Raw genomic sequence first — 24,221 nt, 5'->3', positions numbered from 1 at the left:
CTGCTGCGGCTGCTGTTAAGATTAATTAAATGTTAACTGTTACTGAAAAGCAGAATTTCTCACCACTATATCTGCTGTGTTGTTTCAAATATTCATGTATTCAGGCTTCGCTATGTAGTGCCCTTGCCGAAAGCATGTCCTTGTGGTCACCCTCACAGTTTCGCATCTTTCGCTGACTAGTTTGGTTACAGTAATTGGTTAACACAGCGAGTGACTGTCGAGCCATGAAGAGAAGAGAAAAGAGAGAGATAAGTTGAAACGCTTTTCAGGGGACTGGTGGCGAAAGGCTCCTCATTAGCCCAGTGCTTTCCTAAAGTCTGAGCTGTCTTTTCTGTCTCTGTCTGTGTGTAAAACACTCGGAGGGAGGCAGAGGAGGCCGTCCTTGTCCCTCACTCTCCTCTGTGTTGATGTGCAATTACGCTCATCACATACACAAAGCACACAGACGCTCACATCCGCAGCCTGTCTGCCGCTGCACATTTTAATAGGACACTTCTCTTTATGCTGCGCTCACCCCTTCAGAAGGAGACGTCAAAAGATGGAAGGATGGACAAATAGAGGAAAATGCAGAGATTTTCTGGCTGTAAGGAGGTCTTTGATTTTATGAGGAGAGGATGGAATTGGCTGACATTTTCACATTTGCAAAGGTTGATGTGAAATGTTTGGCTTGTGCTCTGTTTGTGGTGAGCGCTTAATGCGGTTGTTCACATCTAAATTTCTCAACTTTGATTATATAAAGTAAAAGTAGTTTAAATGCTCTTCAAGAAAGGTTTGTGTGTGTTTTATATATGGTTCAGAATTATATATAGGTTTCCTTGTTATTGCTCTTTGCCTTTAAGAAGACATTGTTCCTAAATGACAACTGAGTCCTTGTTTGCTAAGCCTAGGGTTGTTCCAGTGCTCTTAAAACACACACAAGGAAAAATATGTTATATACTGTATGCAGTAGCATTTACAATAAGCCAAGGGGGGTTCGGGAGGTCCAGAATTTGTCCCATTCCTATCCTATTTTTATTGCTATGCCATCATAAATTCTGAAAATAACCCATCAAAGGCTTTAAGACCACTACGGACCTACTGTATTGTTGTTAAATAATGACTTTTATTCTAAATCTTATTTTTAAAAACAACTAATAAAAAAAGGTGTAGAGCACCAAAAGTGTCCCACATTAAAGTTAATTTAATAATAATTAGGCTACTGTTATCTTTTCAAAAATGTCCTTTTTCAACAAGAGAGGCTAGAAAAAAACCATGAAGCTCAACTTTATTATTAGGGCTGGACCAACTTATATTGAATTGCTATAAATTTCGATGTTTGATAAAATTTAACATTTCTGCTGTGTGATAGGAAACTAAATGTTTAACAACTTATATCGAAATATATATCGCTATCGTTCAAAATGGAAAATAATTAGATATTGCTTTTTTTGCCATATCACCCAGCCCTAATTATTATTATTAATAGCATTGATTATTATTCAAATGGTCAAATTCTGACTGACTGTTGAAAGTGCTGACCACCTTGTTATTGGCTTATTAAATGACAATAGGCTACTTTATTCCCTAACGATATATGATGTAATAAATTTGTATTTTTAAATAAGTTTATATTTCTTTATTCTAAAACTTTAGAAAATATTTTTGATACATTAAAAAGTGTGGTTTTGGTGACCATTCAACAAGCTATTTCAGCTTTAACATGATAATTCAATAGAAAATCAGGCAAATAAAAATTTCACTTTTTAAGAAAAAAGAACCACTGCTTTCACCGGGCCTGTGTACACTCTTCACAATAGTTATTTAAGGGCACCGATGCTTTCTTAACAAAACTTGAATTTCTATGGAGGCTTTACTTTTCACAAAAGGTCATTTATTTTTTTTTTATTTTTTTTTTATTTTTAAAGGAATCTTCTCAAAGGAAGTTTCTTTGGGGAACAAAAATGGTTCTTCTATTATACTGCTGTGAATACACACAATTGTTCCAAACTCATGTTCACTTCAGAACACAAATGAATGTTTTACTAACAAATTCTAAGACATTTCCTACTTTGAAAGTCTCTTGCTAAAACTATACTTTTAATATCCTGGGTTGTTGTAATCTAACATTGGGTCAAATATAGACAAGACCTGCTTTTCAGTTACAAGGCATCATTTAAATTAAATTTAAACTTGGGTTTGTCCATTTTTGACCCAGCATTGTGTTATGACAATCAACCATTTGTTTGAGTGATTGACACTCAAAAATATTAAAATGTATGAATCAATTAATGAATAAATCAATGAATGTTTGAATAAATCCATATGATGTCAATTCACATCTTTTGGAAAGAAATGGTAGCTTTATGTAACAAAGGTGTTTTATTTATGCTTTATTTACATGTAAACAGTGTTTACAGAAATCAAATTTGTGCACATAAGCTCAGTCAATTTTCTGTAAGAATCAATGAGGTTCACAAGCAGGTATGATTAATGTGTTTATATGTGAATAAAACATTGTATAAGGTGAGCATATCTATTCAGCAGACTTGAATTAAAAAGTGTGACTCACATGGATTGACTTTTAATTTATTTATAAACGGGGTACAAGCCTCCTGAAATTTCATTTAAAGTTTGCATGTTCTCCCTGCGTTCGCGTGGGTTTCCTCCGGGTGCTCCGGTTTCCCCCACAGTCCAAAGACATGCGGTACAGGTGAATTGGGTTGCCTAAATTGTCCGTAGTGTGTGTGTGTGTGTGTGTGTGTGTGTGTGTGTGTGTGTGTGTGTGTGTGTGTGTGTGTGTGTGTGTGTGTGTGTGTGTGTGTGGATGTTTCCCAGAGATGGGTTGCGGCAGAAAGGGCATCCGCTGCGTAAAAAACATGCTGGATAAGTTGGCAGTTCATTCGACTGTGGCGACCCCGGATTAATAAAGGGACTAAGCCGAAAAGAAAATGAATGAATGAATGAATGAATGAATGAATGAATGAATGAATGAATGATCTTAATTTGTGTTCTGAAGATGGACAAAAATATTTAGACTTTGAAACCACATGAGGGTGAGAAATGGAGAAAATGCTTACCTCTATGAAATCATAGTGTGCATCAAGTGAAAATATGAGTGTGTGTTTGTGTGTGCGCGCACTGCAAAGACAATGGCAAAAAGAGAAATGTCAGAAAGAGAGAGAGGGAGGGAGGGAGGGAGGGAGAGAGAGAGAGAGAGAATGTGCACACTCCACACACAATTACTGAGCTGGAATGTTGGCCATGGCTCTTGTTCTCCACCTTCAGTGCCTGTAGATAAGAATCACTATCACCACAGAAACTGCACTCACATCCAGCTCTCCACAACCAGCAAGAAAGCATGGGTTTGTTAAAGTACCACTCGATGTCATATGATCACCCGCAATTAGAACACACTCACACTCAATGCTCACAGGTGAAGTGTATAATTCCATGCTACTAAAAACCTTGTAAAAATACTACAAGCCATAATTGAGTAAATGTTTCAATTAATATGTGGCACTATTTGTAAAAATTAAAAATATACTTTTTATAAACTATTAGACTTTCTGTACTTTGGATTCAACAAAAAAGTTCTACCTCAAACTCATCTCGCTGGATGAGCCCATTTTGTTTTCCAATCCAGTTTTATATAAAAGTTGCTTTCTTTTTGAACATCATTCCTTCATAGCTAAGCGGTGTGCGGTTAAGCGTATATTGTCATTGTAGCATCAAACTGACATTCATCAGAGAAAGACCAACACTCCAAATGCAGAAGCAAATGGTCAGACTTTGTTTAAAGATTACCAAAACACACACACACACGCACCCACACACACATTTGTTTTTGTAAAAAGTAGGTACATTACATAGGTTTCCATTCATTTTATACTGTCCAAACCGTACATTCTATTGTCCTCACCCAACCCTACCCCTAACCCCAACCATCACAGTAGTCAGTACAGCTTTACTCTCTGATTAAACTCATCCTGTGTGATTTATAAGCTTTCATTTTAATAAGTATTCATTTAGTTATTAATATATTTTGTGTTTATTTAAAAAAAACAATCATTCAGTCTTTCCATAGATTGATGTTTCCCATCGGACCTTTTCATCACAAAAGGGAACACAAGACTCCTCTTCTGTCCACACATCATGCTCCTTAGATAAGGTCAGCCTGACCTTTTGATTCTTTCTGCTGATGACAGGTTTGGTCACTGGGGGCTTTCTGTCCAAATTCTCTTAAATGTTAAGAGAGCAATTCCAGCTGCAAAGCTGAACTGATTGTCCATTGATGCTCTCTATATTACCTTGACCCCTCACGCTTTTGTCTTTCATGGATGACCAAGCATTTGGGGGACTTGAATGAGTTGGTGACATTGTAAAGATGCAATACTCTAGAAATTACAAATTTGGAATGACAGTCTTCTCTTTATCTTTATTCGCTTTGTCTTTCATCTGGACAACCTGCTGTCAAAGATTTTCTGTCACTTCAGAAGGGCTTTTTATCAAGACTAAGACTGTTAGTTGGATTTTTGTCAGATTAAGAAATTTTCCACCACTAGATTACAGTGTAAGTGAACCAAAAGTTGCCAAGATGTTTATTGACGTATGTGCTTCCAACTGAAACTGAATAGAGTAGAGGGCGGGGCTTTCTTTTTTGCTCATCATTTTCTTATAGCAAACTTATAAGAGGCACAAATTAAGAATGTTGTGGCTGAAGCATCAAACTGATGTCAACAGAGAAGGACTGCCACTCCAAAGAAAGAAGCAAATGCTCCCATTTTAATTCGATATTAATTCAACTTTTTTTCAGTGGATTCACTTGCACAGATAAATTGCTCACCTAAAGTATAGCAATGTGAGCTAGCAAAATAAACGTTGTAATTTTCTAACTCATGCAGAAGTTAACACCAAACTGGGAAAAAATCTGAATCTATAATCCTGATTAGTGTTTAATATCTCATCTTTTGATTTGGTGTTCTTCAGAACCTATGATATAGAATTAGTGATTTTATTTGATCTTTCTTTAAGACCCACAAAAACACACAACCCAGGCTCATTCTGATTATGTACCCCTATGTTCATTTCTAGAGAGAGCAAAATACATCCCAGGAGCTACTTTTTTTTTTTTTTTTTTTTGCAGTTTTTTTGCAGTTTTTGTTTTCGTGAATCTTGTTTTTGTGAATCCGCTCTATATGCTTTTTCAGATCTCAAATTTCTCTCGCGAGTGCCATTCACACCTGCTGTTCTCACGTGAACCCACCTGAGGCCACTGTCGATAGATTGACTGACCAGCAGGCTGATACCCCTTCCCTAAACCCAACCAATAGTATTTTAAAAAGCACCTATTGACCCTCCCACCCCCTTCCTTTAACCCAACTGAAATGTTTTATAAAGCAATCCAAAAAAAGAAAAGCCCCCTGATTTTTATAGTTTTCAGTTTAACACATTCTCATCCTGTTATTAACATGTTTGTTTGTTTGTTTTTTGTCTTACCTGCTTATTGGAACCGTTCTTCACCGGACCGCCGTTACGGTCAACTCCGCTCCTGATCTCAAGTCCATGAACGTAGGTGTCGAGTTACTGGACAAACTGTTAACAGCGGCAAAGCCAACCATATCCAGGTAAGCGATCAGCATAAGGGAGAAGAGGAACAGCATCATACCGCCCCTTAGTATTCGTTTTAAAGATGAAATGCAGCCATACATAGCTCTGGCTACATAATTCATGATCTCCAGAAATGCAAAAAGGGCTACGTTTTCAAAATGAGCCCATGTTGCAAACTCAGGCCAGCCCTGCACCTGGAAACCATTGCAGTTGACAAGCTTTTAGCACTAAATGGTTGGAAAGGACAAGAATTAATTTTCACAATACTTGCGGATGCCTTCAGATCTAATAAATATGCCACAAAACTTTTTTTTTTATTTTGTAGGGTTTGTAATGAAAAGCACAATACAGGAAGCAGCCCTTTGACAGAGCAATTATGCTTTAATGAAGGCATCTATGAGTTTGATTGCAGTGGCGTGGCCCGTTCTGCTAATAACACTCTTGAAGAGTACAGGATCCTGGTCTGGCTCTGTGATACTGGCCTCGGTGACACACGGGAGGTTTAACCACTTAAAAACAACAATGTAATTACAGAGGCACTGGATAAAAATCAATTAACTTCAGCGGCACGCTGCTTTGATTTAATGTGTATCTAATTAGCATGGCTGCTTACAGGGGCGGAGGTCCAGAGGTGTGCATTCTCCTACGGTTAGCACTGCAGAGCATTGTCGTCTTTAAACATGGAGGAAATACACACTGACTCACTCACACTCACACCCACACCCACACACACACACACACACGTACACGTGCACACACACACACACACACACACACACACTATATCAAATAAATAGGCAAAATATGCTATGTATATATATATTTTTTAAAAATATCAAGTTTGCAGTTGCTGCAGATTTGTTGGCTGCACATCCATGTGAATCTCCCGTTCCAGCACATCCCAAGGTGCTCTATTGGATTACGATCTGGTGACTCTGAAGGTCATTTGAGTACAGTGAACTTTTTGTCATGTTCACGAAACCAGTCTGAGATCATTCATGCTTTATGACATGTTATCCCGCAGTAAGTAGCCATCAGAAGATGAGTACACTGTGATCATAAATGGATGGACATGGTCAGCAATACTCAAGTAGGCTGTGGTGTTGATTAATTAACTCTAATGGGCCCAAAGTGTGCCAAGCAAATGTCTTCCACCCCATTACACCACCAGCCTGAACCATTGATTCAAGGCAGGATGGGTCCATGCTTTCATGTTGTTGATGCCAAATTTAAATCCTCAAATTTTAACGTGCTGTGCGTTCAGAGATCAGCATACCATGGTCGTTACGAGTAACGCGTGGTTATTTGAGTTACTGTTGCCTTTTGTATCAGCTCAGACCAGTGTGGCATCAACAAGGCATTTGTGTCCACAGAACTGCTCCTCATTTGATATTTTCTCATTTTTGGACAATTATCTGTAACCCTGGAGACGGTTGTGCATGAAAATCCCAGTAGATCAGTAGTTTCTGAAATAGTCAGACCAGCCCGCCTGGCACCAACAACCATGCCACATTCAAAGTCACTTAAATCACCTTTCTTCCCCATTCTGATGCTCAATTTGAACTGCAGCAGATCGTCTTGACCATGTCTACATGCCTAAATGCACTGAGTTGCTGCCGTGTGATTGGCTGATTAGAAATTGCGTTAATAAGCAGTTGGACTGCTGCACCTAATAAAGTGGCCGGTAAGTGTATAAATATGATTGTAAATGAGATGTGTGATTATTAAATAAAAATAAATACAGAATTAAAAAAAATAATCAATCCATGCTCCTTCGTGAGTTCGAGCTGCCTTTAATGGGCATTTGTACATGTGCCAGTCCCATGCGTCTTGTGGTTTAGGGACTTCAATACAATACCATAAACTCTGAAAATATTTTGTAGTTGTAAACTATTTTACGTGTAATAATATTTTGAATTAACTTCCTATTTGAAAGTAATTCATATTTAAAATATTATTATTTTTTCACAGTTTATTATTGTAACAGTTTTGGTTAAACTGTGCAGCTGTACAAACGAGCACAGCAAAAGATCTAGAAATCCCTCTTTAGTGTTTCCAGTCTTTACTAATTTAATCTTGTCGGAACTAAGTGGCAAAATGCAATTATGTTACTTTGACTATTGGTAAAGGAAATCACAAAATCACTTGAAAGCAAACACACATTAAGTAAAAGTAACACAAGTTCAATTTTGATCTGAGGTGTATTTAGCTGGTGGTTTCTAAAGAGAAAAGTTTAATGTTTATTTCCAAGTTATCCTAAATAGCTACTTTTTTTATTTCAACACAGAAACCATTTTAGATGTGAATATAGATCTAAGAGACCTTGAGTGTCAAACTAAGAGCATTGGTTGTTGGATAAATAAACCATTTTATTTTCATTCAATCCTTTCAATCCTGTATACCTTTATTTTACATTTTCATATACCGTCAAGATAAATAAAATATGAATATTCGCTTATAAATCTCCCGAAACACATATAGCTTCTTCACTGAGTTGAATATCTCTGGATAACTTTAGCAGACAGATGACGGTCAGAATGATTGTTGACAGATGAACATGAGCAGGCATATTTACCACAGAAAGAAAAGTAGGGATTGCATTTTGTACTCAATTTCGGATGAATCTCTATTTTCTCACAACTTTTTGGTCTATGTAAACAGTCATACTGATTGTTTAATGAATATGCAGTCATGCACAAAAGCTAAGAGACAATATCAGGAGAGGGGTCTGGATGCAGACCTGGTGCAGTGCAATCTGAGCTGTATCCAATGCGCTCACCTAACCCACCTACAGTCGCTAGCTCCATTGAGTGCATTATGTCTGACATTACATTTCTTAGATATACAGTCTCAGCTTGCATCAACAAGGCTGCATCCAGATACTATTGGGATTTCTGTTCAATTTTAAAAGTCAGGTTTTTTTTTCACCAAACCTTTGTTTACCCCCAAAACACTTGGAAAATATAACATGATGTTACATTTGGTACCATTTTGTGATACACTCTTTATTTAAAAAAAATATGGGAAACTGATAAAATGCATTTAATTGAAAAAGTACTGTAAGAGTGGTAAAAAATGAAAATGAGAATTAATTCTAATGGCAGAAATTAAAATGAATAACTATTAGTCTACAGACAAAATACAAGACAGCAGTAAACAGAAAGAAAGAAAGAAAGAAAGAAAGAAAGAAAGAAAGAAAGAAAGAAAGAAAGAAAGAAAGAAAGAAAGAAAGAAAGAAAGAAAGAAAGAAAGAAAGAAAGAAAGAATTGAAACTGTCTGAAAAAATGACTAATCCTTCCTCTAGTGCTGTATTATTAACCCAGATAAAGGCCAATAGGGAGCTGATAGATTAAGATTCATCAGCCGCTGATCTCTGAACTGTGTCACTTCACTGTTTCAGTCTTCTGCTTCCCACTTTCACCTCTTTCACCTCGTTGCCAGACAACCAGACGCTCCTCTGCTCCTCATTCAGAGTCTCTGTGGCTCAGCAGCAGCTGCTTGCACTAAAATAGGCTTCCTTTAGAAATCACACACCGAAATACATGTTTTCCCATTAGTCTATTGCAGGCGTCCTCATGCAATTATAATCCGATTTTGGTAACATTCTAATTAAATGGAATGAATGTAATGAACATGTAAACACATTCTTTTATAAAAACTAACGTGTTTAAGTTCGTAATAGTAACAATAATTTTATTAAACCATGTGATATAAGGCAATTGCAAAAAACAGCCATGTAAACACCGTGATCAAATAACAAAGTGTGCTTTTGCTCGGATGCACACAAATGCTGTGAGTTGTTCACACTAATTTCATGGCATGCATCTTCTGCACTGTATACCTTCATCCAGAGACTGAGCTTAAAAAAATGTTTTGTTTTTTTTGTGATGTCATCAAAATGACAAATAACCACCATGGAAAACAGTTTTACATTTGTACATGCCGCCGCATCAATTAATGCTGATTATGTGTATAATAAACATGATTCTATAAGCAAATGATAAGAATAATGAAAGAATCATGTCAACAGAAGTAAAGGCATTTGATTGTGTTGTAAACATCTCACTGTGATAAAGCCTTTATTTTGTTTGTTTGACATATTCACATCCAATATGATGCTGATATAAGATCATATACTGTATGAGCATACATATAAAATTATAGCTAAGAAATTTGAAAATATGTGCATGTTTTTAATTCCATTCATTTATGCGTTTTCTTTTTAGCTTAGTCCCTTTATTAATCAGGGTTCGCCACAGCAGAATGAACCATCAACTTATCCAGCATATGTTTAAGGCAGTGGATGCCCTTCCAGCCATAACCCAGCACTGAAAAACATCCATACACTCTCACGTTCACACCCACACATATACTAGTGGCCATTTAGCTTATTCAATTCACCTGTAGCCCATGTTCGGAGCACCCAGAGGAAACCCACGCAAACACATGAAGGAAAATGCAAACTCCACATACAGTAGCAATGCCAAATGACCGAGGCTCAAACCAGCAATCTTCTTGGTGTGAGGCGACAGTGCCACCCACTGCGCCACTGTGTTGCCCATTTGTAATTCCAATTGTTGAAAAATGTTTTGGAAATGGCCCTTTTGCAATATTTTAAAATATATCTTACATATGTGTTATGATCCAAATTCAATCTTTTATGTCATAATTTGCATATATTGCCATTTATCCGGTTTCTGTCCATTATTACTGGTGCATTTGTAAAAATAGTCATTGTCAAAACAATCCTTTACACATGAATCCAAGTAAATTAGTTAATGTATTTTACATGTCAGACTAGTAGTTGTCAAGGTCACTTTGTATAGAAACACTGACAGATAGAGTCTGGTTGTGTGTTCAAGCCTTTAGACTGAAAACAGAATGTGAGCTTTGTTTTCACAAATTTGCATTCTTGGAGTTTGCACACATCAAATAATAATATAATAAAAAAAATCAAACATTTTTCAAGAGTTTGCATCTTTAACCCTACAGTGTGTGTTTTTTTGTAAATGAATGTCCAAAACACATGAAAATTGTTTCCCCTTAGCCAGTGGCGTAGCGCAAAATGCAGAGGCCCCCCTGCAGGGATCGCTAACGGGGCCCCCTGATGAAGGGAGGGGGGAGGATACGTCATACGTCAATTTGCATATCACTGGCGTCATCACGTTCTACCGTTTCTGTTTAACAGCCTATAATTAATAAAGGGGTATTTATAATTGCACTACACTTTATATAAGCATGTTTATTTAACTAAATGCATTGCTGGTTGAATACAGTATGTCATTATAGATATGTAGTAAATGTGCAGTAATATCTCATGTGTAATAAACTCAGACAAGTTCAGAAACTGTCACTAATATCTGTGATTGTGAACAAGAAAAGAATAAACGGTCCAATTAAATAGTTAAAATAAAGTAGAAGTAGATCGGTTTGACTGTACAAGGGGAATACCTTCACACTGCCTGTGCTAAATCATTTGTCGTCGGTACGCAGAGGGGTGATCTGCTCTCGGGCTGCAGGTGGGAGAGGCTGCTGTAGAGGACTGACTGGGCCGCCTGTCAGTGCTGTGAGGCGGGGGAGGGGCCGGCGGCATCACACGCAGCTCGTTGAGAAGAGTAGGGACGGTACAGTATGGACAAATGACAGTCTAAAAAAATCTCCAATAACACACAAAAAAGTCGCTAGATTTGTCGCTAAGGGGGTCTGAAAAGTCGCTAAATCTAGTGACAAAGTCACTAAGTTGGCAACATTGGCGGCAAACAATCAGAATTAAGTAGTCCACCGCTTGAGAGGTGTTCAGAGAACACAGACCTGTGAACTTTGGTTCCGACCACAGTTGTTCCCAAGAGTTTGATTATTGCGTTCGCCGGTGGATTTTTAATTATTGAAAATCATTAAAATCTATTAAAATCTGCGGGCCCGTCCGCTACGCCACTGCCCTTAGCTGAGTGTCACCAATCTCGGTCCTGGAGGGCCGGTGTCCTTGCAGGGTTTAGCTCCAACTTGCCTAAACAAACATGCTAGGATGTTTCAAGTATACCTAGTAAGAGCTTGATTAGCTTGTTCAGGTGTGTTTGATTAGGGTTGGAGCTAAAATCTGCAGAACACCGGCCCTCCAGGAACAAGTTTGGTGACCACTGCCTTAGCTTTAAGAAAAACAGCACCCAAGATATATGTACTCCACAATTCTGTCAAGCCTGATCATGTTTTTTTAGAAGATTGCAGATGATATGAACTAGGGCTGCATGATTAATAAATGATAAAATGAGATTGCAGTTCTGCAAAAGCTGTAATTCTCATGCACATCTTGTCAGGAAAGCACAGCTCTGCTCTGTGACCAGTACATCTCCTCCAAAAGGGCAGAGGGTGCTCTCTTGTGGAAGCTGCAAATACACCACAAAAAAGACATTTGAAATCAAACAGAACAGTGCATCTACACAACTGTTAGAAAAGTACAATCTATACATATGTATGAATGTAGTAGGAACATGGATGTTCTACACCCGCCATTTACCATTTACTAGGGATGGGAAGATTAACCGATATGTATCGATACGCGGTCATGCGCGTGCACGATGCGAGTGCATCGGTAGAGCAGCAGAGGATGAATGAAATTTTGGAAGCAAATCGAGATGCATCGGTTTTTGCGAGATGCATCGGTTTTTCCAAGATACAGCTTATATTTTTAATATAGAATGTATTTTTTATTTATTAACAAGTGTTGTCAACCTGTTTTTGGCGCATAATTTAATCGACCTACTTAAAGTAAGCCTTAGCAACGGATTTGCGGATGTGTACACTTACACTACAACTGTATCAGGTGTGCGGATGAAGCTAGTGGTGCGCCCTCAGAAAGCGCGAGAAGCAAAACAAACATTTTATTCCCCACTGAGTTTTAAATCTAAAGTATGGCAACATTATGGATTTAAGGATGGACGACATGACAGGACAGATGCAATTTGCAAAAGTGTGCCGCGCATCTGTAAAATACACGGGCAGTACGACTAATCTGAAATCTCACTTGAAGCGGCGCCACTGTGTTGTTGTGAAAGCTCCATCTTCCAGTGGACCTCTATTCTGCCGCCCTATGCGCGGATATAACTGAGGACGCGCCGGAGTCGCGGACCTCTGTTCTGCCGCCCTATGCGCGGATATAACTGAGGACGCGCGTGTGTCGCGGACCTCTATTCTTCCGCCCTATGCGCGGATATAACTGAGGACGCGCCGGTGTCGCGGACCTCTATTCTGCCGCCCTATGCGCGGATATAACTGAGGACGCGCGGGTGTCGCGGACCTCTATTCTTCCGCCCTATGCGCGGATATAACTGAGGACAAGCGGGCGCTGATGGAGGTGTCGCGGACATAACTGAGGATGCGGGTGGTAAGGGGGGGTGTTGCGGAAAGATCTGCAAAGATATTCAGCCTAGTGTCACGGAGAACGAAGGTTTTGAACACCTCCTTCTGTTACTTTTTATTTAATTATAATAATAATAATAATATTATTAATAATAATGATAAAAATAATGGGCGTCACGGTGGCACAGTGGGTAGTTTGACCACCTCACAGCTAGAAGATTGCTGGTTTGTTATATTTTTATTAGCCTGTTGTTTACAGTGACAGTGATGTTTCAAAGCAGCATAACACTGCTAGTTCACGACCTTAAGTTTTGAATATTCAGTGGCAAAATATATCTTTGTAAAACTTGTTTTCATAGTTGAAAAGTTAAATCACAATTCTTGTTGTGCAATGCTAAACCTTTATGTTGAAAGAGTGCAAATATATATATTTTAATATATATTGCACTTATACATTTTGTTTATCTTGAAAATCCTTAAATAATATGTGCTATATGTTCTAAAATGGCCCTCTACTGTAAACTGACACTCTGGCTCTGAGAGAAAAGCCAGTTTGTAAAAAAAAGTCTTGGTTTTGCTTGGTTAATAAATAATCAATCAAACTCATTCAATGGCACAGCATCCTCTTTCACATAATCTCATAAACTTGATCTAATTAGTTAGTGCTGAATTATCGCATCGTATCGTGATATGGGTGTAAATCGTATCGTGTCGCATCGCAATATGTCACAAATGTATCGCTAATATATCGGATCGTATTCTTTGTATCGAGATGCGTATCGGATCGGCATTATAGCTTAGATGCCCAACCCTACCATTTACACATGACTACTCAGCTTGCATACTGTAGTATGCGATTTCAGACATAACTGAAGATTTAAGTGCTTTTATTGAATTAATTTTCCTAATAAACACACAACAACAGAATCATCTTACAGAATTAGTTATGATTAATTTTTTTTATGATTGAATGGCAGAATGATTTGAGTTATGATTATGAAGTTATAAGGTGAGTATGTAATAATAATGTATTTTCACATGCTTTCAGATGTATAGAGCCATAGTTCACTGAGAAGCGATCCAAACAGCTATCAAATCACTTAATGATTATTTCCAATTTTGACTTTCAAATGGCAACTAAATTCATGATTCCACGATTTTTGTTAAGATTGTCAATGAAATATGGTTCTGTATAGAAAATGGTGCTCCAAAATTGTGCTGAAAGCATGTGCTGTAGATTTAATACTGATTACACAACTGGCTTTACTGACAAAATGCACATTAAAATCACTTACAATTATTTCTGCAGCTCTAATATAAACCGCATCTTGAGCTTCAGCAGAGAAACAAACAGTCTTAGGATCCATTTGACTTATTTGCTTATATGTTTGGTGGCCTAGAATGACGTTAATAATGCTTTTAATCACTTGCTTTTAGGATTTGTAATCTACAATTAATTTATTTGTTATATTAAATTATTCCACTTAATCTGCAATATCATTTCTGACTTCAGGAGTAAACAATCCCTAGACTACAAAAGCGGTCACACATTAAGATTCTGCCCTGTTCCTGCAATGCAATTTGAATTATGCAGCCACTGAATACTCATTAGAGAAAATGCACAGCCCCACGCTTGACATTTTCAGCTGAACTGCATTTAATATGGAAAAATGAATATAAGAGAAGATGTAATCGTGTTTACTAATTGTTAGACTTAAAGTGTCCCCTGCTAATGGCTGAACAGCACATTCGCACAAAGAGTCGTGACCTGGCATTTTGTCGCATAATTCCTATCTCACCAAACAAGAAAGAAGGAAGTTTAGGTCTATTGGAGATGTTTGGACTCAGTGAAACATAACAAATGTGTGGTTTATTACATCATGACACTAATGACATGTAACAGTTCTGCCGCAGGAAAGCACCGGACTCACAAAGGGTGTATTTTATTCCGCAAAGACTACAAAGGACAGGGCAATGCTGCAGAATTCACCGAAAATTCACATTACATGTCTGTCAAGTCAGATATTTGCTACACTGGTGAATTATCATTATTATAACCCCCATGGTCTATTCTAATGTTTTCTATTCGATTCTATTCTACTTCCCTTTACATCTTTCCAAATTAAATTTTTTAGCTTCTGTTTAAAAAAACAAACCATTCTATATAAACACACACACACACACACACACACACACACACACACAAAATCTGTAATAATTTGATTAATGGGAGGATTTGATACATTATTTACTTAGTATTATTCTTTTGCGCTGATTACTTCTGTTCTTCTCAGTTGTGAATAGCTTTAGTTAAAATCGTTTGACATGGGATTCAATCAATTTTATTATAATTAGGTCTGAAGTTAATTAAAGAAATAGCTTAGATATTTACATTTCTCTCATATATTTATTATAAATGTGAGGATCATTACAGTTTTAACCCAAAAATGTCTGTCAGATAAAGAAGAGTCAAGAGATTCAATTTCAAATGAAAAGTTTACTGAAGATAGTTTGCTGTTTCATCAGCAAAAGCAGCTTCAACACTCGCAATGAGTTTGTAGGCCCCTCTGCTCACAAGTTCAAAAGCATCAACAGTTGTACTCTCACATAACGGGCTCTATTTTGACGATCCATGGGCAAAGTGCAGAGCGCAGGGCGCAAACGCTTTTTGGGTGTGTCAGAATCCATTTTTGCTAATATAAGGACAGAAAAATCCGCTTTGCGCCTTGACGCATGGTCTAAAAAGGTTGAGTTTATTTTCTTAATGAGTTATAGGTGTGTTTCGAGAATAAACCAATCAGAGTCTCATCTCCCATTCCCTTTAAGAGCCAGTTGCGTTGCGCCATAAGCGCATTTGCTATTTACATGACGTAAAGTAAGTGTAGGTGGAAAAACTAAGCATTTCACTAGCAAGAAAACAGTTAAACAGAGCATCTACCGCGCGAGAATGAGAGATAAGGCATCTCATAATCTAGTTTCACTTTCGCTCTCGTGGATAGGGAAACCTTTATGCACAGACATCAATTAGCCTATAAATAATTAATTTTGTTTGTTAAGCGCAAAGATTTGTTTCAAAACTATTTATAAATTCAGTTCTAATTTCCAGCAAACGAATAAATGAACAATAATAACGAAGTGTGTTCAAAAACCTGAGTTATATCCTAAAACACATGCTGTGCCCCATATGGTCTAAAACCTGACAGGTGGACAAATCTTAGCTTGTTTTTAATAAAACAAATATAAATATGTATATAATAAATAATACTGCTAATAATAATAACATTATACAAAAGCAAATTGAATGAACTGAACATGCAAACTCCACAAAGAAACGCCAACTGAGCCGAGGTTCGAACCAGCAACACAGCAACCTTCTTGCTGTGAGGCGACAGCACTACCTACTGCGCCACTGCATTGCCAGCAATAATAATTCCTTACATTTACATAGCTCTTTTCTAGACATTTCACCTGACACGCCACCTGGATGACACAATGGCAGCCATATTGCGCCTGTCCACACACCACACACTAGCTGATTGGTGGAGAGACGACATAGTGATGAAGCCAATTATGATATGGAAATGGTTAGGAGGTCAGTGGGTAAATTTGCCCAGGATTCTGGGTTTAAACCCCTACTCATTTTTTTAAGGACATCCTGGGATTTTTAAGGACTTCGGTTTAACGTCTCACTGAAAGAAGGCACTCACTGAGCAGTATAGAGTCCCCATCAGTATACTGGGGCGTTAGAACCCACACAGACCACAGGTTGAGCACGCCTGCTGGCCTCACTAACACCACTTTCGGCAGCAACCTAGCTTTCATATGTGGTCTCCCATCCAGGCACTGACTGGGCACAGCCCTGCTTAACTTCAATGAGCGACACTTTGAGAGCTGCAGAGAGTCGTACACTTTCGCACGACTGAACTAGTACGAATTCGTACGAATTAGCCACTAAACTGACAAAACGTAAAACACTGTTTCCTCGTGAGATCAGGCTGGTTACTCCAGCCTGGAGCGGACATCCATCAGAAAATTCCTGCCATTATAAATCTTAGACTTTAATTGATTCTATATATGTGAAAGATATTTGGAAAATACAGTAAGGTAAAATCAATGTATTCCAAAAACATAATTCAGTCCTGTTGACTTTCATATGAACAAAACAAAAACAAACATTCTATAATGTTTAAAATATCTTCTTCTTTTTGTACAACAGAATCATACATGTTGGAAACGACATGAGAGAGGGAGAGATAGTAACAGCTTAAGACCTTATATAATGTAGGTTCACCAGAAGTGCTGTGATGCAAAAACAGCACACATCACCACAGCTGGATGTAATTTGTTTTTATTTTTTCGAGAACATCCTTTTAATGTCAGGCTGTGCTATGATTTGAAACTGATCTGCAATGTGACAGTCCTCAAATACAGAGATCCAAGCGCTCTATGAGACTACGTTAATTAGTAGGAAAGAATTGATGCAGGCTGGTGTGAACGAGGCTTGTAGCAGTAATGGTTTAGAGAACAGATGCTGCAATGGTGTGTGTCTGAGAGTGTGTGCATGTGTGAAGAGGTCGGCAGTCTGCTTTCTGAGGAAGACTGCAGCCTGTGAGCTGTTCCGCCTCATGTTTGACTAACTCAGTGTAACGGCTCATTGGGAGAGGGCTGAAAAACAGAGTGTTTGTCAGAGCCGTGCTGTGCTGATTTGGCAGAACTCCGCAGGTCAACACAGCATGCCCAACACACACGCACACACATACACAAGATGCAAAGACTTGTTTAGGGTGTCTCTCTCATATAATTTATAGAAAATCTCTCTGATAGCAACCTTTGTCATTAGCACTGCTTGCTAACGTGCTAATAACAGTGTTTAACAGAACTTCACAATGCAAGACTTGTTCAGTCTGCACTTTTCTGTTCAAATAATGTGTTTTGTTGAATTGTGCTCTTTGTTAGATTATAGACTCCAAGACATATAAATCAGATCTAGCCTGTCTGACCAGCACACATCCAGCAAGTGTTATTATACCACAAGCAATCACAATTTAAAGGGCACCTATGATGAAAATCATCTTTTGGAAGCGGTTTGGTCAGATCTGTGTGCACATATAGTGTGTCCACAGTAATATTGGGGGGATATATAGACAATAAGTCTCTTTTTTATTTCCTGACATTAAATTAGGACCCAAATCCCTCCCATTTTAAGGCCCACCACAATGTAACGTATAAGGTTTTACCACCTGATTTGACTGACAGCTGCGTATTAGCCGTAGTATTGCGTATAATCATATCCTTAACACAGTACGTGCGCAACGCAACTGGAATTAAAAGATCTTTTCAGCTTTCTGTGATTATCAATCATCATCACACGTTTAATATGTTTTTAATACAGTATGTTTGTAATGTATTACAGCAATTTTACCATCTTTACTTTATCACCCCATCCGGTTGTGTCTGTACACTTATAAAAGAAGATTCTTCAATATAGGTTTGTGGACGTTAAATCAGACTTATTTTGTACATTAACAGAAAGGATATCCATACAGCAGTGGATATTGACGTCCATTCTGTCACATTTGCTGGGTAAAAACAGTGCAATGTTAAACATGCATGCTATGCGTGCGTGCATGTGTGTGTGTGTGTCTCTCTATCTCTCTGTCTCTCTCTCTCTCTCTCTCTCTCTGTCTCTCTCTCTCTCTGTGTGTGTGTGTGTGTGTGTGTGTGTGTGTGTGTGTGTGTGTGTGTGTGTGTGTGTGTGTGTGTGTAAACTTAAGGAGCTTTGTTGCAACTCCACAACAAATACATCAAATAATCATTGGGAAAGTTCTTACTTTAGTATATGTCACAAACATTACGTGAGATCTGCTCCCTTCATGTCTGTCACTGTGCTGTTTATCTTATGCAGCCGAGGCGGAGATTGAGACATGTTCTGACAGGCATTTGGTAACAGTGGGATGGGAAGGACTAGCATTAAAGCATATGTCGTTACATAGACAGATTAGACAGACTTTATGTGTAATCATTTATTTCTGTTCATTTGATTCTTAGACGTCTATTAGATTTTTACTGACAGCCCAAATTTAGCCTTGTTTTAGCCAAGACAACTATGTTTAGACATCTATTAGACATCTTTTAAAAACAAAATGAGGCCTGAACAACAATTATTTATCCCAAAATCTAGCTATTTTTTCAATAATTTTCAGTGGGAGAGGCACATTTAGCAGTTTGACAAGGCACAAAGCAGTTATATCAGCACTCAGCTAGTGTTTTTTTTTTTCATAGTCGCTGAGAGAATGTCTAAAATTGTGTAAATCACTCATCTTAAACTGTCCAATAACAGAAGAGGATGGGGCGGGGCTAATACCAACAAGCACAGCAAAAGAAAAAATAAAGAAATGAATACTGCTGGTCTCTGAGTACACAATGTACTAACTGACTTGCCCAGATGACCAAAATGTCAGTTATCAGACAAATTAATCAATAATAATCATAATAATCATAAAGTACTGTAGAAGTACTTACAAAAAACCCATGGATAGGCACTTTCAGAAAAGCACTGCACTCTCAGCTGGCTAAAAATGCTCTGGTGGACACAATGCTTATACAAGGAGTGTCCAATCCTGCTCCTTAAGGGTGTACAAAAATGAGCTCCAACACACTTACTTGGAGGTTTCTAGTAAGCCTGAATATTTCAACATTTGAAAAGCTTTGGGCTGAAATTGTGTTTACTTGGGAATAGAACAAAACTGTGCAGGACAGTGGCCCTCGGGGAGCAGGACTGGATGCCCCTGGTCAATAACGAGTGAGAAAATAGGTGCATTTGGCCAACAAACTAAACCGAGCTACCATCCAAAATGCCCCACAGCAACCCCATGCGCTTGTTAAATCGTGATGCAGGAAATAGTGCTTCCTCCATTTCTTCTCCGCTGAAATTTATCAGCCATTTATGAGCAAGACTGATTCATATCACACCTTTAAGCTTTTAAATGTCATGGTTTACAATACAGTCTCATAGTTCACAGTTCCCTGCGGGCACAGGATGTCAACATAATGTCATTTTTACGTTGTACTCCAACATTGTAGAGACGTTGGATTTTGTTTGGAAATGAAAATCGGGTTGATGTCAATGTCCAGCGTCCATCCTAAAATCAACCAAATATCAATGTCTAATCATGTCACACCTTGACATTGTGTAGACGTTACCACTATAACATCTACCAAACGTTGGATTCTGGTCACTTTCCAACACAACCAAAAATCAACCAAATATCAACATAATTTGATGTCAGTATTAGACGTCAAAATAATGTTGTCCTTAGTTGCTGGCTAGACATTGAATTTTGGTCACCTGACATCATGACCAAAACCTAACCTTATATTAACGTCTTATGATGTTATGTACCTGCTAAATACAGTGTAAATCAATGTCTGGCAATTTGAAACATTTCTGTAAATGTGAGAGTTAGAACCATAATTTTTTTAAATATAAAATCTGATATATGGCAAAATATGAAATACAAGTTTATGTTTGAGTTTCAAATACATTCAATATATAATATATAGACCACATATTTCAAAATATCTTTAACAAATTCCTGTTTATTTACATATTTTTTTTAACCATTAGAACTACAAACAATCAACTTGGTTAATTATTGGTGTCTGACAAAGCACTGGAACCAGTGACAGTGACGTGTAATGTTACTTCACAAATGTCTTGGAAAGCACCTAGAACACCATGGCATCGTAAACGTTGCACAAGTAAAAATTTCAGAAATGTAAAAATGTGCTTTCATTTCTCAATTGATTTATGAATAAAGCTGTTACTCTCTGAGAAGCTGTGGGAATTTGTGCTTCATGAGATCAGGCAATGTGTGATTGTTTTAAAGGAAGAACAGAACTAAACTATAGACACACAAAAAAAATATCAAAATGTTTCACAGGGTGTAAGTTTATAAATAAACATTAAATCTGTTGCTCACTCCTTTCAGAATACTGTAATTATTTGAAAGCTCACATTGGAAATCTGAAATTCCCTTAATAATGTTAATATAAATAAAATTGATGTTTTGATGTATATACTGTAGTCAAAAATTATTTATACCACTGGCAAATTCTGACTTAAAATTACCTTTATTCCACCAATTTTTTGACTGGAAATGACATGACATATATATATATATATATATATATATATATATATATATATATATATATATATATATATATATATATATATATATATATATATATATATATATATATTCCACTTTTATTTACATTTGAAGAAAAACCTACCTGCCCAACCAATTAACTATCTAACAAGCTTTTCTCACATTTTTTAATTTTCTCTTTTTTATACATATTTTTTTCACTTTCTTTGTTTCTGCAGTGTAATAGCAATCAAAATGTTGTTCTTTTGTGACAAGATCTTGTGACTTGTTTAAATATGTTGATCAAGTAGTTTCTGAGATTTTGAGAACTGAGAATCCAAGAACAGTACCAAAGCTAAAAAAAAAAAAAAAAAAAACATCTGCTTTATGTTATTTGTTGCTCTTTGTAGAATATATATTTTGAATAGAAAGTAAATGGGTAAAGAACAATAATAATATTTATATGACGTGATTTCACACTTCATTTCTATAAAACGTATGCTCATCATAGCTGCTACAATCTCACAAAACTCACAGCAAATTTTTATGATAATCTTGGATAAAAATATAAATATTTAAATATCTGTTTTACAGTATCATGATATTGAAATTACTGCTCTAAAATATATTCTTTTTAAATGTCTGGGTAAAAAATAAAACTTTTTCCTCATTGAACAACAATATATTTTATTTTTAAAACATGTAAAATATTTTGAAACAGTAAACATGCCACGCTAAATATTTAAAATTAATTGTTCATTCTGCTGTCTTCATTAGTTTCAAAAACAGATTTCTCTACAACTTTAAAAGGCATCTTTGAATATATTTTTATACCATAGGAACAGTATAACATAAAATTTTAGCGGTTTTAAATCCTTGACTTTTCTAAACCACAGTAAACCTGGAAACCGTTTATCATCTCATGCCTAGCTAAAACATGAAAGAGTAGAGGTCTTAAGACAAAACCCTGTGAAACCTCTCTAAAATTTTGTCTGTTTTTGATTTAAATTTGGCTTGTATTTAGTCATGTCTAAAAGTTAAAAATCTGGAATTTTAATAGTCTCAATAATAATAATAATGATATAATAATAACAGTCTACCTAATGAACTTATCCAACCTTTAAATTTAGTTTCACATGGGACTTTATTGGAAAAAAACATTTAATGGAATTTACATTGTTTACACTAACAGGAATGAATCATTTTGTTATGTTCAAACAGATTTTTTAAGTCTCTTATTGGAATGAAGGCTGCATTTATTTGATTTAAAAAAAACTGTAAAAACTCATTTACAATTTAAATATGTTCATTGCTGTTTTCTAGTCTAATATATTTTAAATATATTAGATTAAATATATATTTAGAATATAAGAAATATATATTACGGCCACGCAGTGGCACAGTAAGTTGTGCTGTCGCCTCACAGCAAGGTCGTTGGTTTGAGCCTCGGCTGGGTCAGCTGGCTTTTCTGTGTGGAGTTTGCATGTTCTCCCTGCGTTCGCGTAGGTTTCCTCCAGGCGCTCAGGTTTCCCCCACAGTCCAAAGACATGCGGTACAGGTGAATTGGGTAGGCTTAATTGTCCGTAGTGTATGAGTGTGAATGAGTGTGTGTGGATGTTTCCCAGAAATTGGTTGCGACTGGAAGGGCATCTCCTGCGTAAAACGTGTTGGATACTTTGGCGGTTCATTCCGCTGTGGAGACCCCGGATTAAAAAAGGTACTAAGCAGAAAATGAATGAAATATATATTAAGTATATTTAGAATATAGAATAATATTTAGAATAAATTCTGATATATGCTGATTTGTTACACAAAATATTCATTGATTAATTTTGCTTTAGTTTAGTACCTTTATTCGTCAGGGGTCGTCACAGCAAACTTATCCAGCATATGTTTTACACAGTGGATGCCCTTCCAGCTGCAACCCAACACTGGGAAACATCTATACAGGTCCCAAGCCAAGACTTCAACCAGCAACCTTTTTGCTGTGAGGTGATGATGCTAACCACTGCACCACCATGCCACCCTACACAAAATATAATATGTTAAAAGTTGAAAGCAGTTGTTCTACGTCAAATTTTTTTGATGATTGCACGGAAATACTACACACTAAACTGCTCCAGCTGCTTGAAAATTCTTCTCTGGAATTTATTAAGTTCTCAAGTCCAGTAATATTAGGTTCACACAATCCTGCCTTCTTTATTTCCCACATCAGTCAGCTAATTATGGAACTGATAACGAACAGGAACATCAGTCAACAGCGGTTCGGAAAACGATACAGCAGCACAAAGAAAGCTCAATTCTACTGTGTGACAATCGCACACCATCAAATTTATGACAAGTGTTTAAATTCATTCCTCCTGACGGGAATTAATGCGAATCCTTGCGACAGTTGTGAGAGCACCGGACCAGTTTCGCATCCAGCATTGTTTCCTGCCTGGCCCATTTTCTTCCCATCACAGTCAGTCATGCTATTGTGCTCCTGTTGTCAGCTCATTAATATACGCTGGCGTTCTCCTGCCAGCCTTCCTCTTTCTCCTCCCATCCCTCCCTCCACTTCCATGAGTCAAGGTCAGACAATTTTACCTTTGGTTTTTAAAATGTGAAAACAGATTCAGATCCCCCATCCCCCCCGGTTCCATTTCCCCAACCCCTGGCATTGAAGAAAGTGTGTGCGTTTGTGTGTGTGCCCAGCAGAGAAGTTTAATAAATGTGGTGTCACTCTGCTGTGTGGCATGTGAGATTGCTTGGCCTGCAGTCCCTGACATGTGGAAACGCTTTTGAATGGCAGACCTCTGTAATAAGGCTGGAGAGCATATGAGAACAATACAGCATGGCATATGGAAACTGCTAATGACGTTGCCTGAAAAGCTTGTTTTCATTCAGATTGCTGTCAGATTGCATTAGTGAGATACTCTTTTCAATGTGTCCGTTTATGATCACATTTGTTGTCTTTTTGTGTGCTTACATACCAATGTGTTTGTGTGCCTTTGAGTGTGTTCTTTGCTTAATGCTACACTACACAGGTCAATGCTCAACCTAATTTGTTTTACTTAATGAGGTAATCTAACCCTTAAATAAATATGTTAAAAAATAGGTTTAAAGGCCCACATGGGATTTTTAAAA

General features: G+C 37.3%; 1 long non-coding RNA gene across 1 annotated transcript in view; it reads left to right on the top strand.

Annotated features, from left to right (window-relative positions):
- Positions 1-426: 426 nt before the first annotated feature.
- Positions 427-24,221, top strand: part of LOC141381234 (uncharacterized) — a 31,715-nt gene continuing 7,920 nt past the window's right edge. Inside the window, exons 1-3 of the long non-coding RNA XR_015480998.1 lie at positions 427-583; positions 4,053-4,147; positions 5,539-5,603. This is a non-coding gene — a long non-coding RNA (uncharacterized LOC141381234). The remainder of the gene's footprint in view (positions 584-4,052; positions 4,148-5,538; positions 5,604-24,221) is intronic.

The sequence above is a fragment of the Danio rerio genome, chromosome 3, assembly GCF_052040795.2.
Source record: "Danio rerio strain M-AB ecotype USA chromosome 3, GRCz13ab, whole genome shotgun sequence".
In the NCBI taxonomy this organism is placed as follows: Eukaryota; Metazoa; Chordata; class Actinopteri; order Cypriniformes; family Danionidae; genus Danio; species Danio rerio.
Note: the sequence above shows the minus strand (reverse complement) of the source record. Positions and strands in the feature narration are given on the sequence as shown.